A 19,692-nucleotide genomic window follows, 5' to 3' on the forward strand; every position below is an offset into this window, starting at 1 on the left:
TAAATCAAGCTATTGAGAAGGAAGATCAAAGTCAAAAGCAGTCGCCAGGTCAGAAAGGGCTTGACCCATCAAGCCCTCGACGTCGTCAATGCCTGGAAAAGGCGCGAGTGCCCTTGAGCGACTGGGGGTAGAAAGCGGGGTACCCTGAGGTCGTTTAGCCAAGAGGAAGGTGCTAACATCTTTTCTTGTAGCCCCCCTCTTTGTCACAGGAGAAGGTGTATTATTAGTAGGCTGGCGAGAATACTTTCACAAAGCCTTTGGAGAAGACTTAGAGGAAGGCTTAGTTGGGGGAGATGGTGCCACGACCTTGTTTAGGAAGAGGCGACCCTTGACCTTTGAACGGTTAGGCATTACCAAAAAATGATCAATATTGGAGGGTGTTAAGATATCCTTAGTCCAAAGGTCATCTTCATGCTCACTCACCTAGGCAGCAACCTTATTGACACAGGATTGGTCCCACTCAGATAGAGGATCCAAAGCAGCCATCAGGCCTTTGTTGTCGGGAATTGTACTCCAGGCAGCTCTAATTGGGAATTCCTGGTGCATAGCCTCTTAATTGGGAAATTCCCAACAAAAGCCAAAGGCCAAGAAAAGCTCCAGGCCAACCACTACTTCCTAATCCGAAAGCTGCAAATGTTGCCCAGAGAGCTCCTTAAAGAATAAAACACTAGGAACTCTCAGGCAGTTAAATATGGGTATTCTTCCCTACCGGGTTCCAAAACCAAGTAAAACACAATGTAAGAACAAAGAAGAACCTGCCACGCATGAGAATGAAGCTGCGCAGGGGCTAGCCTAAGAAGATCAAGAATGTCGCGTACTAGGCAATAGAAAGGAAATCACAAACCATGGGTTAGGGCATAGGCGGGAAGTGCAACCATTTTGGCAAACCCTTCTTCATCGACACAGCCATGGCGAAGGAGTTTTAGGAGTATTGAGTCAAGGATCCCATAGGTGTTGCGAAGATTTGTCAAGTCCCTGACAGTGAGGGTGGAGTGCCACCCAAAACGTTCAAAGTATGGGACGTCTTTAGCAGAAGAAGACTCATTGACAGCAAGGGTTTGGGATGTGTTGCGTTGGGCCATGAGGATGACAATGAAGCAAAGGGAAATGAAGAAATGAGGGAGATTAGGGTTGTAGATAAAGAAGTCAAGATAGTGGGAACTCAAGAACGTAAAGAAGAAAGGAAGAAATTGGGAAGAAGATGAAAAATGAAGAGTAGGTGATAACAGCAAATCATCATTACCTGATTAAATGACTTGACTGAAAGAGAATGTGGTGATGTTTACTGGGTAACGTGCGCACATTTCCTAAGTTTAAAATTTTCGCCTCTTGATAAGTGGAAACGACGAGTAAAGTAATAAATGGGCCAACGGGGTAGTCCATAGGTCGTCTAAAATTCCTATTAGGTGTAGTCTAGGGTCTCAAATGTCCTTGAATAAGTAAAGCAAGATATTTACAATTCTTTCATTGGTGAATTAGTGGGGTAACTGGAGGAGTTAATATTGGTCTGGCCCAAATTAGTGGCCCAAAGCCCATCATCTATAAAGGATAGCTACTCGAAGGAGTCATGTAGCTTAAAGCAAACCCTGACCGCCCTGATTATTAGGAAGGGATAAGTCTCACATTATGAATATAGATAATGTGGTGATTAGATATCTCCAATATATCAGGGATAAGCCTTCTAATAGCTAAGCATTGTGCAAATTTAATCAATTATAGTACTCATCCAATATTCTTCATACCTATATATAAGGGCAATAGGCAATCTTCGAATCATCTGATTGAGCATTCTGGAATTATTATCCCTCACTTATTGTTGACTTAAGCATCAGAGGTGTCAAAGGCACACTATACCACCCACTTAACGATTTGCAGGTTAATGATCCTGACTAGTGGTGGGACATGTCCTTTACAAATGTTATACGTACTAAATAGTAGTTTCATTTTATTAGTTTATCTTCCATTTCAGGTCTTCAGGTGAGGCACCATCTTCGAGCTTCCAATCAAAGGAGTGAATTAGCGAATCCAACATCAAGTGAATCAGCCGAATGCCAAAGGCAACACAGGACAAATTCTCCCCCCAGCACTGAATGGAATTAGCTCAAAGTTCTATCCTCTAACATCGATATCTGATCCCAAGAACCTTTCCGGCTCAAAGGAGATTGGGTTATCCCAAGTGCTTGGGTCTCGGCCAATGGCCCATGCATTCACAAGTACTTGTGCACCTTTAGGGACCATGAAACCAGCTATGGCTGTGTCTGTGTTAGTTGCTTTGCGTGGAATTAACAAGGGTACTGTGGGCTGTAAGCGAAAGGTCACTTTAACAATTGCTTGTAAATATGGTAGCAGAGATATGTCTGATTCTTGGACAGGGTTGCCTTTGCCAATGGTGTTCTCCAGCTCCGCTCGAGCTTTCATTAGGGTTTCTGGGTTTCGAAGTAGCTTCGCCATTGAAAATTCCAAAGTGCTTGCAGTCATATCAGTACCCGCTACAACAAATTCCTATTCACAATAATATTGCATATCCTTGTTAGACGTTTAGCTTTACTCATCATGCAATATCATAGATGAATGAAAACAAACACATCACACTTTGAAAGAATTAAGTGAGAGAAGATGATAACCAGTAACAGATGCTCAATATGAGATGTACCAATTTCCTCGTTGTTATTTTTGCTGATGTCGAGAAGAGCGTCTAACATATCATTGGAAGTAACATATCCAGGCACTTTCTTTAGCTGCAACCATACAGCAATCATCTGGTTAAAGAGCTGCATCATCTCCTCGGTGAAAATCTTGAGATGGCTCCTTATTCCTTGAGGGTCAATCTTACAGAGTATAGGGAAGTAATCCACCAAGTTAGGTTTTCCACCTACTTCCATTATATGCCTCACAAGAGCTGTGAAATCTCGTACCAAACTAGAACTAGGCTGGGAGTCCAAATCCATCGAGAAAATGGTACTAGATAAGAAGTTTAATGATGTACCAAAGCCTACTTCACCGATCGCTACTGCACAACCGTCTTCACAACACTTTTGAACTTCAGATAACAGCTCCTAGACTTTACTGCGGCGGAGATTGTAACACCCGAACCCAATCAAACTCAATTTTTTTATTTATTTATTTTGTTTTAGTTTATTTATTTATTTATTTATTTCACACGTTAACTTCCCCGCACGTTATATTTTTTTCTATCTATTTTTCACCCCTAAGTTTCCTCTCGTCCACAGCATGCATGATTTTGCACGTCTCTTGTGTATTTTTCTTTTATCTACTCCATCCACACGCACGTCTCCCTCTTCTCTCTAGAGTTTTCACATCACATATATATATATATATGCACACATTAACCTATGCATAGAGAAACTGCCTTTGTTACATTCGCTGCCGCCAACCTTTTTTTCTCCCTCAGCCTTCTCCCCGTTGCTACGCCCTAACAACCACTCCACACGCAGCAACTCCTCTTTGCAAACAGCCCGGCCCGGTCCTCACCCACTCGGAAAACACCACGCCAACCTAACAGGAAGCCTCTGCCTTCCTACTCCACGTAACGTGCACCGCGTTGCATGTTGCGTGAAGCCATCGCAGCTGCCTTCCCGACGAACCTGGTCTACACCTCCATAAGCCGCCGTGACCCACTCAACCATTAGCCATTTAAACCTCCGCCCTTCACCTCTGTGCCCAGTCCATGAGAGATTGGTAGCCACCAACATTGAGAACCGAAGACCTCTGTTTTTGCTCATCCAAACAGAGCACTTCATTTCGGCCACCGTGAGTTGTGGCTTCACCACCTAGTCACCGACGTTGCCACTGTCCATCTCCTAGCTTTTTGCACAACTCCTTCCCTCACGTTTGACGCTACTGGGATAGCCATCTTCATCTTCACACCTTACGCAGCTCCTCCATTCTCGGTGAGTTTCCATTCTCTCGTTCTCCATCTCTCCCTCACTATCCGTTTCCCTTACCATGTTGCTCTCTCTCTTTCAGTGCTCCGCCGCGTTCACCACCTCCCATCGCACACTGCGCTGTCGCACGCTACCTTCTCGGTGAGTCCCTGTCGCCACTGCACTTCTATTATTCATATGTTTATGTTCATCTCTAGTTTCTTTCATAAGGTGTATTTACATATATATATATATATATATGTAAAGTTTTAACCTAGGTTGGGTACTTACTAGTTTTAACCTAATGTTTTTGGGTGAGAGGTTTTTTTTTTTTTGGCTTTATATTTAAATGGGTTTTGCTTTAAGTCTCATTAAATATTATATTGTATTTTGATAATATTGTTAATTAATGGAAGTAAACCTATTTTTCTTAAGAGATGAGTTTTTCATGACTTATTTTATGGAAATTTTAGTAGCCAATGTATTCTATTTATTTATAAAATGTTGTTGGTATCTTAGATATTTTGAATATTAACTTCTATTGAGTTCTATAATTATCTTAATGCTTGTTCGATTAAATTCTTATTCGGTACGAATTCAATTAAGTGGATATTGATGGTTTTGGGAAATGATGGTATTTTGGGAATTATGAGAATTTTAGGTTTTGAGGAAAAATAAAATAGGTCATTTTAGCATCTTAGGCTTAAATATTGAAATATGTATTCGATTGTAAATTTATTAAAAATTGCATTATTATGTTATAGGTGGCGATTAATTATTGTTCGACATTTTTTAGGAAAATTCTGAAAGAACTAAGAAGTCTAGGTAAGCAGGGTTACTATGCTAGACTTTGCATTAAAATAAAATGAGCTGAGGTTTTTTTTGAAAAATATACATATTTGATTATGAAAATAAATTTGAACTACCTCAGTTATTTGTTCTGCATTACTCATGATATTCTATTTAAGAAGAAATTATTTTCTGTCATGACTAGTGTAGACATGAGCTTATTTTTTACATTCTGTTTCTGAACTTTGAAAAAGAGAGCGAATATGAAATTTTGGGCACAAATTATGTTTTGTGATATGATTTTGTTCTATTCTGAAGATTTTCTGTACTCTGATATGATCTGATGTGTTTTCTGAAAACCTTTTGCATAACATTCTGTTTATGTTTCTGTTTGGTTCTGACCTTACCACGGGTGTAAAACTGTGGCCACTATTTAGGTTGGTACCAACTTTTCTGTTTCTGGTGCAGCCACTTTGGAAACAAAGTGGTTTTCTACGTGGTCTTTCCTATGTGCACACTCGGGGCTTCGAGAATGAATAAGGAGAAGATTCACATTCTGTTTCTACTCAGTTAGCTATCGGGGTTTGAACAACCTTACCAGGGGGTTAAACAATGTATTTGTTCTGATATGATAAGATAAGATGTGATGTTTCAGTTTATACTATGCCAAAGAGATTTTGATTATGAATATTTTCGAACTTTTGCTCTGATATTTTTTATAACATGTTCTGACTCTGCATTTTGAAAGCATTATTCTGATTCTACATTTTGAAAGAAAATATTTTGTTCTACATTATGAACTCTATAAATGCTCATGTTTACACACTAGTATATGTTCTCTGCTTACTGGGTTGTTGATAACTCACCCCTTATCTCCAATTATTTTTCAGATAATTTGGATGGTCTAGATAGAGAACAAGAGTAGGAGGTTTTAGCAAGAAGTGATATCCGTAACGGAATATATAAGTGCCTGGGGGTACAAGTATTTATTTGAGAGTCGTAGTTAGAAAACTGTTTTTATTTTTGGTTGTTTTGATTTGATGAGTAAATGATATTTTCAAGTTTTGGAGAGTTTTTAATTTATGTTATAGAGAATTTCTTGTTTGTCTCCATGAAGGAACATATATATTTGGGTTGATTAAAAGGATTAACATTTTATGGAGTTTTTTTAGATTTTATAGTTGTGTTATTGAAGTTTGATGTTAAGTATTAAGAACTAACTCTCCAGAACTTCGGGATCAGGGCGTTACAGAGGTGGTAGTTGACATCAAGTTTCTTACCGGAAAACATGTGCAAGTTACATATCTTTCGAATGCTTCTCCAGCGTGAAAACACCGGCATCCAAGGTTGGCCAAACTCATCATGTTTGTAAGAACGAGTGCGTCAGGGACGGTTCGATTGGAGAAGGAGATGTCATGTGTTTGGAAGACTTCTTTGGTCATTGAAGTGGAAGAAATCACCACTGTGGTTATGCAGCCCAGTTTTAAAGACAGTATGGGACCATGAATCTGGGAAAACTTGGCAAGGGACATGAGGGGTTTGTCACCAAGTTCAAAGAGGTTTCCAATGATTGGAAAACCGTTCGGTCCCGGTGGATACTTGATTACACTTCGTTTTTTCCATCCTAATAATGAGTTGAGGGAATGAACCAAAATACAGGTAAAGATAGCCATAGCAGGAGACTTAAGAAATCCATCTCTGTATCAAACACCTCGAGGGATATTACAATGGATACCTAGATTATATAAGAAGATACTATTATTCATATTATATATTCTCAGTCTTGATAAGCTCGGCTCGTTTGCTTTGCTTCTTATTTTATTATTCTTGTTGTTATTTCTACTTTCATTGTCTAAACAAACCGGTTTGAAGATTCAACAAAAGTGACTGTGTGATCGACGCTAACATGGATATGCTATCTTTGTACGTCTAATGTTATTCCGAGAAAGACAGTTGTTGAGAATAATTTGAAACTGATGCTATATAGGTTAGGTTGTTCTTTACAATTTTTTTTTTTTTGGGGATATATATATATATATATAACAAATTAGAAAATTTTTGTATAAATAAGAAAGCTTTTTTCCGATATGACTTTATAGATCACATGCAAGTTTTACATAAAGTTATGGCCTACGATTTATTATATTATTCATTATCTTTGAAGAGTTATTTCTTAGAAATTTCTTTCAATTGTAAACAACCAAGTATTTTGTTTGAAATCCATATGTAATCTAATTTTTCACAATAGCTTTCACGTGCAGTAAAAAAAAAAGTACTCATTTGGTGTATACAAAAAAATGAGGAGTAGTGTGCTACTACAGCCACAAATGGATTACACAAAATTAATCTAACAAATTGGCGTGGCTTCATGTGATCCATCAAATTTGTTTTACAATAAAAATAACTTTACAATCTAACAAATCACATCAAGTCATATCAGTATGTGAGATTACTTTTGTGTAATCATTTTTTGGCTAGAATATTTCTCTTTCCTTGATGGTTAAGAAAGTAAATATTGGTGAAGTTGAGATTTTTTTTATTTTTTATTACTTATTGGTTAAGGATACTTAAAAAATGTTTGAACGAAAATGAAAAAAGAGGCGCAATTTGCACTAGTAATAATTTTGAAGGGACAAAAACATGAGGTTGAGTATCAGCACCCTAAAAATAATGAGTTGCAACTATCAATCAAATGATAGACTTTTGACCTTTTTTAAAATGACCGATTCTATGCATAATTCAGATAATATTAACATTAAGAAAATCCAAACCCTTGGGCGCATGATGAGCACATGTATCTCATAATGCTTTGATGAAAGCCTTTGTGTTGTTCACTAAAATCTTGAGAATTTGTAACGCCCCCGTCCCACATGGATTGGAGAGTTATTTCCTATCACTTAAACTCATATTTTAACAATATAATAATAGAGTCTAAATTTCAATATCATTCAGAAATTTCGATTCAAACTTATTTCTTCAATATAACCAATTTTTCAAAATGTCAAATCATTATAACACAATAAAATTTCTTAATAAAAATCGCCAATAATCATAAAATTTTTTATGCTTAATCTAATATTCTTAAAAATCATCTCACCCAATGCCTCATAATCATGATACTCAGTTGAACTATCAAAATATCTGAAAAAGATTGTGGAGATAATGGGTGAGTTATCAACAACTTAGTAAGAAGAGAACGTATACTAGCCTATAAACATGAGCATTTATAAAATTTGGTATGCAGAACAAAACATTTACTTTCAGAATGCAAAAACAACATATTTACTTTCATAATGTATTAACAAAACTTGCTACAAAGCATCAGAGTGAAACTTTCAAAAAAAACTTTCGTATTAAAAAATCCTTCGACATATCATGGACTGAGACATCATCTTCATATCATATCGGAAGATTGCATCATGACAGATACCATGTTCAACCCCCGTGGTAGGGGTATAAACTACTATTATACTCGTGGCTGGGCCGTATATCATGTTTTACCCCTGTAGTAGAGTTATAAACCACCATTATACTCGTGGCAGGGCCTTAACAGAAACAGAACATAACAACATCAAAACTAGATCATAATCAGATATAGAATTAGAAATTTATGCCAGGGATTTCAGATGCCTCATCATATCAAAACCGAATACTAAACAACTTCAGATCACTTCACATGTTCGAAATAGACAAAAAATTAAATCATATTCATAGAAAAAAATTTTGAGATTTTTATATTTGCTCTTTTTGCATAATTCAGAAACAGAATGCACAAAATTATCTCAAATCTACACCAGTTATGATAGAAAATATTTTCTCTTATATACAATTTATGCATATGCATAACAAACATCATTTTCAAATTTCTTTTCAAAAACAAATATGCTTAATTTGAAAGTCAACCTCATTTCATTTCTTTTGTGCAAAACTAGTATATGAACCCCACTTACCTAGACTTCTTAATCTTTCAAAAATTTCATCAACAATGCCGAACAAATATTAATCTTCACCTATAAAATAATCACGTAATTCTCGTAAATTTTCAATTGAACACATATTTCAATATTTAAGCCTAAAATGCTAAAATAACCTATTTTAATTCCTCAAAAACCTAAATTATCAATCCCTAAAAATATCATCACTTCCCAAATTCCTCAATATCCAACTTAATCTCTGACTGAGGTTTTAAATTATAACTCATTTACTAATGAGGTCTAACTACAAAATATAAAACTAAATAACATAAATATATCAAAATCATTATAAGTAGAAAAAGTCATAATTTTGGTTAAATAAAACATATTCTTCTAAAAGGATTCAAAATAAAATTTTGCTCTATATTTATTTGCTCTATAAGCTATATATTTTTTTAAAAAAAGTTTAAAACTCTCATAAAATGAGCACTAGACTTATAAATATACAACGCACTTGAAGGGATGTTTTAGGAAATAAATTGGGAAGTTAAAAAAAAAAAAAAAAAGATTTACCAACAAAGATTTTGAAACAAAAAGGAACCAGAAAATACGTACGTAAAAACTCTTTGCTAACCGAGAGAGTGCTGGATCAACTGCAACAGGGACTTAGAGCTGGGCGCAGTGGCTGAACCAGGAACTTATATAAGGGGGGCCAACTTTTCTATTTTGTGACACATATATATAAAATAAAAAGAAATTGAAAAATCATAAAAATATAACTATATATAAAATTAGATCTCAATAATTTGTTACATATATATAGAAATAAAATTCTAAAAAGCATAACTTAATATATGCTTCAAATTTCTGATGATAATGTTTCATGAAATAATATTAATCCATTATTAATTTTATAATGAAATATTTAGAATTTATTTTCTTCATGAAACTATTAAGTGATCTTTTAAAAGATCATCTTTCATTCTAGTATCTAAGCTAGTTTATCAAGTTTCATGCAAAAGCTATATAATTTCGTGTCATATTAAGCATATAATGCTATAATTGAGACATTAAATATATATATATATATTTACTTAATGAAGTCTAGAGGTTAAAACATTTCAACTATTTTTCATGTAAATCATCAACCTTGAATAATATTTCTTGTATTTTCATTTTGGATCCCATATTAGGAAGTCTAATATTGTATAACAAAAAAAACCTGGAGATCCATATTAATAAGTTTATTTTTCTTCCTAAACTTAGTTTTAATTTAATCTTGGTGAGGCCACATCCTTGAAAATAAATAATATATAGAAATTATATAAAATTTCTTAACTATAGGAAATAAATTGAAGAAAGACATTTTTAGGTATATTGAAATTTTCAAAAATTTTAAAGAATATATGGGGATTGTAAACTTTTTTTTTTTTTAGGGGGGGGTGATTTGCTATATTTATAGAATTATAAATAAAATATAGAATATATTTTGAATTTTTTTAAAACTTTGGGGGGGACATGGGCCCCCTTAGACATAATGTAGGTTCCCCATTGGCTGGACTGGACGTCAACGAAGATGGACAGTTGAGATGAATTCTCCGGCGAGCTTGGAGGCAGAGCACTAAGAGAGGAAGATGGAGAGAAAACTGTCACTCGATCAAGGTGGAGAGAGAGAGAATGTAGTGAGAGAAAGAAAGGGAGAGAGGGTGTTCCGTATATAGAGAGAGTTTTACCAAGGGAACATCTGGGAGGGGTGGAGATATCGTGTGACGGTAGCTCACAGTGGCACGAGGTTGGGCACGGTTGCTCGGGATGGTGCAAAGGCACCGTGGCTTGCTGGCTTCTCGGTCAAGGTGTTGGCGGAAGCTCTGTTTCAGGTGCAGTAAAATAGGGGTGTTTTGGCTTGGCAAAACCGTGGGTTGCTGGTTGTCGTGGCTGGTGTGCGAGCAACCAAAAATAAAACCTATACTCCTAAAAATACATGTAGTAGTGTAAGTAAGGATCGTTCCCACGGAGAGTATTTAACTTAGTTTTATGCTATGTGAACAAGGATTAGGGGAGTTTGAGTATAACGAAAATAATTTTAAGAACAACTAAGAAACAATTCAAATTAAAGTATCGAAATCAATCAAAAGAACAAACCTTGGTCTAAGTTAACATCCACCATCGGAATTTTACAACTGATCATCGATGCAAATATATATTAATTCATACTTTGAATATTCACCGTTGGAATTATTTTCCTATCTCTCCTTAGTCGCAGTTAATTAGAAAACAAGCGATCTAATTAACCCTAACTACTAAATAACCCAAGACAAGCACTAAAGGTTTAATCTAGTAGCCGCCTTAAGAATTAGAGAGATTGATGAAGCTAAACAAAACAAGCACGAGCGGTTGCATTTAATTTCGTCTAGCATTTTTCATAACATCTAATAATTTCTGACGCAGCAAATCATCAAATCTTAGTTGCTTCACAAATTAGAGGGATCAAATAATTACGAATTTGATATCTAATCTAGCAATAGATTGCAATGAATAATAAACTAGTAGGCCTCCTAGTAATTAAACGAGACAATCATGAAAATAGGCATAGAAAAACATTCGATACTCAAACCATAAATTGAACACTAAAAACAAATTAGATCTCACAGTTTTATTGATTCCGAGATTTTCGTTTCTTTCAACCAATTATGAAAGTTTAGCCACACAAAGCCATCATGAAAGCTGGAAGGAAAAGTTAGAGAAGAGGGGAGAGAGATGCCCTAGTATGATCATTTTCCCCTTTTACACATCCATGCCCCCCTTTTTAGAATCCTCCCAAATCTCCTAAAATATCCTAAACATTATCCTCAAATAATCATATCCAAATCTCATTTAATTAAGGGAAATATTAAAAATAAAATAGAGTCCTAATATAACTAAGAAAGTGGTGTTTTCCAGCTGTAACTTTCGTGCACCAGATCTCCAAAACATCTGCAATTAAATCGCATATTTGAATTGTACGATAAGGCCGAACGTTCTGAAACGTTAGCAGTGCAGGTGAGTCAACTTCAAGCCCGATTTCAACCTTTATTCAGTCAGTATCTTTCAAAACTCAAAGCATGAAAGTTGTAGATCTTTGTCTTCGGGTTCCATATCATCTTGAATCATCTCAATCGGAGCTCGGATGAGAGAGTTATGCTCAGATTATGAAGAAGTGTCGAAAATGTCCAGAACCACCCAATTGACTTGATTTTGCATTAAACGACTTCATTTGCTTCCTAAATAAAAATATAAGAATAATGAGTACATTTAGGCACCAAATAAGTATAAAAGACTAAACATTAAGGGACAAAAATATGACACTTTGCATTCTCATCAGTGGTTGTGTTGGCTGTTGTGAAGGAGCGAGGCACCTCACGTCGGGATCGTGGTGGTTACTAGTTGTGGTGTAGTGTTCACTGCACTTGGCCTCAAGTTTCGGCTTCGTCTAAGGGAGGCCTTGGCAGACTGACTAACATGCAAAGGTGTCGACGAGGGCCACTTTGATGGTGCCTTGGTGGTGATGGTGCGCAACAGGGAGGGAGGCTGATGATGCTCTGCAATGAAGGGCTTTGTGCGGGTGGATTACTAACTGCAATGATGAGAGGAAAGGAGAAAGAAAGAAAGAAGAGTAATGGCAAGAGGGGTTTGAGTAATGGGAGGAAACTGATGGACTGAGAAGTGGGCATGGGGGAGGGAAAATCGTGAGGAGTTTTTGGGAGTTTATTTTATTTTATTTTTTATAACAACAGCATAACTTCATTATAAAGAAAATTCAATACAAATAAAACACTGCATAGTTACACAGCAGCGTCTAAGGCAACTCTAGCTTGTATAAACTCTGGACAAGAATGCCACCATTGCAAAGTATCATCAATAAAATAAGCATGTCTTGCCAATAGATGAGCAGCCTCATTCCCTTGACGACCAACTGAAGGGGAAGGCACTTACCTGGAATGACAACGTTTTGGATTCAAGGTTGAGTGGTCGTGAGCCAGGAGGACCTGGCCTTGAGGCCGGTTATTACAGAATTGAATTTTAATCGATAGACGAAATTAATTTTGGATTGGCAGCTTTATAGAAAAATTCCTAATATACGGGAATTATGTATAAAAAGTATTGTTTGCCCATTCATATTGTAGGTCCACCGGACCCATTTAGGGTAAAGGATGTCCTTCGTAAGCCGCAATACAATAAAGGAAAAGGGCGAACATAACTGATTCGGAATCGGGTATGGAATTGGATAAGGACCATTAATGCAATGAATCGAATCGAATGATCCAATAAATTGGATCAAGTGATTCGTGACAATTTTAAATCTGTTATTTATTCAACAATATTAATAAAAGTTATTAAGAATCATATATAATGCAATTTAAACATTTAATTATATTATGTATAAAAGAGTTAATATATAAAGTTATTGACTAGTTCCAATAAACAAGTAATTTATATATATAATCTCAATTGTGACATTTTTTACCTTATATACGAAGAAGCGAAAGACCATTAAGTTACAAGTATATAGAAAATGTATTATTTCATGTATTACCACAAATTTAATACAAAATACTCATTCACCGAGAACTTGCATGCATAGAGACGACAAAAGATTAATGTCTACCCTTTCCATATTTTTGCAGCATAAACTGAGCCCACAACGAATTAGTGGACATAAGAGACCACGCCAGTTTCATATGCAGCGCCCTCTGTACTTCTGAAAAACTCCTCAATCCCAAGCCCCCTTCACTAGTTGGCTTACTTATCCGATCCCAAGCAAACCATTTCATCTTAACCTTGCCTCCATGTTCACCCAAGAAAAAAGACGATAGAATATTAATTAGATGGGCAATCACCCCTTTTAGAACATCCATGACAACTAAAATTTGGGAAGCCATGCTTGTTAAAACATGCTTTAACAGAACCAGTCTTCCCCCTTGCGATAATAAGCAAGCCTTCCATCCAGCAACTTTTGCTCTTACTTTAGTTACCAACGGATCCAAATAAATAGCTTTCAACCTCCCATCCATCAATGGGGCCCCCAAATAAGTAGTCATAGGGAAATGACCCTCCCGAAATCCAGTACTCCGTAATAAACGACGCCTCCTTGCACTACTAACATACGGAGCAATAAAAAGTGCCGACTTAGTATTATTAATCCGCTGCCCAGACCATTTCTCATACAACGTAAAAGTCTTCATCAGCCCCTGCATCGAGCACTTCGTCCCATTCAAAAAAACTAATACATCATCTGCGTACAATAAATGTGAAACCAACGGAGACCACCTTGGATGATAGAACTTTCCAATCCCTCCACTCTCAAATTTCGGTCGAAGCAAACGAGATAAAACCTCCTGCATCAAGATAAATAGATACGGCGATAGAGGATCACCCTGCCAAAGACCTCTATTGGATTTTAAAAAAACCTTTATAAGACCCATTCATCATCACCGAATACCAAGGAGTGCTAACACATGAATGAACCAACCTACAAAAATTTTGAGAAAAACCTAGACTCTCAAGCACTTGGAATAAAAAATCCCAATGTACTCGATCATATGCCTTCGCCATATCAACCTTAACCATAACATTTCCTTCCCGAATCTTCTTCTTCAAGCCATGCACCATCTCTTGAGAAAGAGATATATTTTCAAAGATACTGCGCCCTGGTACAAATGCCCCTTGTCCGGGCGAAATCAGCCTCTGCAAGATACGCGTCAACCTTGAAACAATGATCTTTGAGAATATCTTATATGCCACTGAACAAAGACTAATAGAACAGAATTTCTCAAAGCTATGCAGATTCGGTACCTTTCGAATCAAAACACTGTAAGATGAGGCATAAAATAAAGGCAAATCAGTACCATTAAAAAAATCCCTCACCGCTTCCAGTACATCATTTTTAACTATCGCCCAACAAGGGGTATAAAAAGATGATCCAAAACCGTTCGAACCCGAGCTGCTCTACTGCGGAATAGAGAAGACTGCAGCACAAAACTTCCTCCTTCGAGGGTGAACTACACAGCTCCTCATTCTCAATGAATGACACTTCTGGATGTATTAATCTATGCAAGTCTACCATCTCCGTTTCTGTGACTTATGATAAAAACTCCTGAAAATACTCTAATGCTCCCGCATGTACTGCTTCAGGTGAGATCAGCACTGTCCCATTCTTAAGTACCATCTGTGCAATGGAAGAACTCCGTCTTCTTTGACTAACCACTGCATGGAAAAATTTTAAGTTCTTATCCCCTTCCTTCAACCACTTCTTCTTCGCTAGTTGAGCCAGTCTAGCTTCTTCTCTCTTTTCCAACACCTCTAGCTCTAGCTTGGATATGAGATACTCAGACTCAATATCCTCCAAGAAATTCATCTGAAGTTGGGATTCCAAGCATACCAGCCTGTCTTCCAATTGCTTTATATTCTAATCAACCCGCCCAAACACATAAACATTCCATGCTCAAAGTGCAACTTTGGTGCGTTTTAATTTAGAAGCAAGTTTCACCAAGCCTGACCCATATACAGGCCTCTGCCACACATCCCTCACACAATTTTGAAAAGCATCATGCAAGCACCACATGCTTTGAAATTTAAAAGGAGATGGCCCATACTTGGATCAAAAACGAGATAGCTTCACCACCATAGGACTATGATCCGAGGACTTACGATTAAGGTATTCCAAATAGGCCGACGGAAAAGACTCAGAAAATAGCAAATTTGCTAGAGCCCTGTCTAAACGTGCCCATTGTCGAGCATTTCCTTCCTATCCATTACACCAAGAAAGCGCATTCCGATAATGAGCCAACTCAACGAAACCACACTCATCAATGCATGCATTAAACTCTTCCATGGCCTGACTTGAATGCGGACGTCCCCCAACCCGTTCCCTATCCTCCCTGATGATATTAAAATCACCAAGAACCAACCAAGGATGAACGCCCACACCAACCTCCACCAAATCTTGCCATAATTCACGTCTTTCAATTAAAACACATTTTGCGTAATCAAAAGTTACCATAGTCCGTTTATTCTCCAGATTAAACCATCCCGTCACCATCTGACTTGATCCACCCACAACTTCAAATTCATATGGATGCTTCCATAATACCCAAACTTTCCCACCCATATCCTCATTACAATAAAACCCATCAAAACCCAATCCACTAGGAAGTTGTAACAGCTTATCTTGCCTTAAGAATGGCTCAAAAAGTGCTATAATGGCTCCATTATATTTCTGAATCATCTGTCTTAACACACGCCTAGACTGACCCAACCCTCTAATGTTCCATTCAATGATGGACTCACTCATAAATTCAACTTTGTGTTGCGAGTGAACACTCACTTGGATTGACGCACCGGCAAAGCCTTCAACTTCGAACTACTATTATCACCAAGAATGCTATCAGACTCATACCCGTTATGGATCGCCAAACTTGTGCCCTGCTCCTCCTCCTCAGCATCCGAAAGCGAACAATTGGCTGGCTCAACCAAAGCTTCCACTTGCACCAATGCATTACATTCTATTTCAAGCACCTTAGAGACCACTAATACATTACCACTACCCACCCCAGGCGACAGCTGCATAACCGCAGATACATCCGGCTCAAGGCCCACACGGGCACCACTCTGAGCTAGAGCCAATCCCTGCTCCTTAGGGCCTCGTATTTGGATTGAAGGAACCTCTTCCAACGATCGCGCACAATCGACTTCCTCTACAATAGGCTGGGTCTGCACATCATTGTGTACCCCGTCCGTAGTCTCACCCTCACAATCCACAAGCACTTCCTCAATCTGCACCATCCCCACCAACTCTACCTCTCGACTACTTTTTTCACCACCCATCATATCCTGTGACACACCCACATCAATATTTTCCTCCAAAGCCACCCCAGTTTCGACCTGAACATTCTGCTTTGTATTACTGCTTGGTTCCGCCTCCTCCCCAGTAATAACACCCTACTTTTATTTCCCTTGCCAAACTTTCTTAACTCCACCATTCACGCCTTCCCTGACTTCCTTCGACCCACCAACACCAGCCCTACAAACCACTGACGTATGGCCTTATCTGCAACATTTCAAACAATAGAAACCCTTCTGTTCATACCTTGCCTCCTGCCACAACTTCCTATTGCCCACCACAATTGGAAAAGCCCTGAACAGGATCTTCCATTGGATCAACCTCCACACACAACCAAGCGCCAGAAGCCCGAGTACGATGCAAGGTCGCATTATCCATTCCCAGAAATTTTCCAAAACGCGTCGCAAAGATTTGAAGACAGTCTGTTCTATATAAATGTAACGGCAAACCTGGTAGAAAAATCTACTGCGGGGCCAACGTGGATTCTTTATGCAAATCAAACTCCTTTGTCCATCGGAAAAGACGAAATATGCATCCAACCAATAATCTGCCTTCTCGAGCCCACCCATGAGCAAAGTCATGTTCAGACTGCATCTTAACCAGAATATGGTAATCATCCATGACACTGACCGTTGGAATGTCCAGCAATCCCCAGGACTGTATGATACCTCGTCGAATATCATCAATGGTTTGTCTTGCATGAACAAACTTCAAGACAAGCACAAAACAGAAATCTTCTACCGTCTTCGACATCTCTGACTCCGAAAATATGAACCCGGGCTCACCATCCACATCAATAGGATAACGTATCTGCAGCTTAAACGGCTGACAATTGCCGATTTAGAGACCATCTGAGCAAAAGACAGGGATCCACCATCCCCTACAGCAGCCCCCACTGAGGACGGGGGGGCATGGGGCGCCGTCATGGGCCAACCCTAGTCCAAGAATCGTAAGAGATCGCCAAGAGAGCATTCTGCCTCTCAAACACGTGAAGGGGTTTACCAGGCTCGTGACGAGTCAATGCTCATGGGCATGAAAATTATTTAGTCTTCGTTCAAGGTCCAGCTCCTCTTCAACCATCTACATCTAGTTATCCATCATGTTCATCCTCTACAGCTCCTGTCACAACTTTTATCATTTCGGAAAGAATGATAATGGTCCCATAAGGGGTGAGATTTACTTGAAATCTCAGTATGTTAAACAACGAACTTGCACAGAGATAAATTATGCAAGAAGAATGATAAATACGAATTGCATGAAATGCAGAAAAATGTGCATATGTCTCCCACTCAGATTCCTCAATTTTAGAAAAACTTTGATGCACTTTTGCTTTCAGAGAACATTTTCACTTCTCATTCCAAGAACATGACATTTAGAAAGAGAACATTTCATACTTCATTTATTTCAAAAATCAGAATATTTCATTGTTTATTAAAGCCATCATTAACATATGTTTGGTAGTAACATGGTTCCCTATATGCACCATGAGCACCAGCTAGTGACCGTCGCACAACTCATGTTGTTACAATGTCATTGTCTGCAGACATCGTTCTCAATGTATTGGTAATATAACATAACATCATCATTACATATACACCCACCAGCATTACGTATCATAACATACGACTTCCCTCTGGCATTCTTTAAGAAGAACCCATTTTAAGCCTATTGACCGTTCTTCGTCAACCTGGGATTTACCACTCCATTTTTACTCATTCTAGAGAGGACAGAGGAGTTCCACTAGGATAATTCCCCATCCTAGCCTTTGGGGTCGTGAAAAAATTAATTTTCATGTTATGCTTGAAAAATGTGTTTCATGATGTGTGCATATATAAGAAGCTTTTCAAGTAAAGATGAAATTTATAGGTGCATTATGCTAAAATGGTAAAAAATGTAAGTATACACTCAATGTATCATATAAAATGATATTTTATGCTCAAAGTGATACTTGAAACATGAATGAGGCATTTATCAATAAGTCATAAATAATCTATCAAGTTGTAAGTTAGAGGCCAACTTACAAACTTCCGGAGTAATTGGAAAATAATGTTGTAGCTGCATAAATAAAGTGCGTACTAAGTTAGGATTAATACTTCTATGGGTGAGGTCCAAAATCAATGGCTTCAAAAATTAGTATTTACATAAATACCCTAGACCTTCAAAAATTGTCGTTAAGGCTCTAAATTTTCACTAATTGCAAACGAACTCCAAATTTAATAAAAATTCATCAACCTTATATTTTTGGCATTTTAAAACCATTTATGTCCTTGGATTCTCAAAAATCAAAGTGGAACTTGCCCAAATGGTCCTAACCAGTGGCATGCACTCTAGTTGATGCCTAAGTGTATTTTCAACTATTGGTCCCTATGAATGCAGGCATATGAGATTTTCTTTAATCACAAATGATCGCTAACATCTTTAATGACATAATGAAGATTAATTATAGGATAATAGAGTTCATCCTAACATTTAATCATGGCTAAGATATTCTTAATCTCTACTTCATTTAAACCGATTCATACTTGATTATCAAAATAAGATAGATTCAAAACCTACCATGACATGCTTCTAATTGCAATTTAAACCTTCCATAATCATGTTAATACAATAATGAATCATATCAAATCATACTTAAGACATGCTATAGCTAAATTCCTACTTAAAAAACATTTAATTAATCAAACCATCCCTTAATTGACCCGGTTTTGATTTAAGCATGATAACCTTCCCAAAACTCACCCAAATTTTGTACCAACACATGGAAATAAAGCTTGAAATGCTAACTAAGATCAAAAGCAAGAAAACTTACAAATTGCGTAGCCTTCCAAACACTCAAGACAGCCTCACACAAGAACACTCAAGAACTCACCAAGAACTCACTCGGTTTCACTCTTTTGATCTCTAAGAGGGGGAAGTACTCTTGAAGGCTCAAGAGGAAGCTTGGAGCTGAGGTGTGGAGGAAAAGAAGGGGTGAGGGGGCCTTTTATAGGCTTCCAAAAGGGAGGGGACGTTAGCTTGGTCCAAGGGGTTTGATAGAAGATGGTGTGTGAATTTGAATTTTCCAAGTTTGCTTCCATTACTTTGTGTCACTTGTACAATAGAGATAGTGCCCTAAACCACATGATTTTACTTCTATGGTTCCTATATTACTCCTATGGGGGCTGGCCAAGTCGTGGGGCAAAGGAGGGGAGAAAAATCATTAAAACCACCTAAGTGGGTTGATGGG

At 37.5% G+C, this 19,692-nt stretch overlaps 1 pseudogene; it reads right to left on the minus strand.

Moving 5' to 3' along the window:
- Positions 1-1,948: 1,948 nt before the first annotated feature.
- On the minus strand, positions 1,949-6,346 carry LOC121246147 (annotated as a pseudogene).
- Between the last annotated feature and the right edge of the window lie 13,346 nt (positions 6,347-19,692).

The sequence above is a fragment of the Juglans microcarpa x Juglans regia genome, chromosome 1D (genome assembly GCF_004785595.1).
Source record: "Juglans microcarpa x Juglans regia isolate MS1-56 chromosome 1D, Jm3101_v1.0, whole genome shotgun sequence".
Classification (NCBI taxonomy): domain Eukaryota; kingdom Viridiplantae; phylum Streptophyta; class Magnoliopsida; order Fagales; family Juglandaceae; genus Juglans; species Juglans microcarpa x Juglans regia.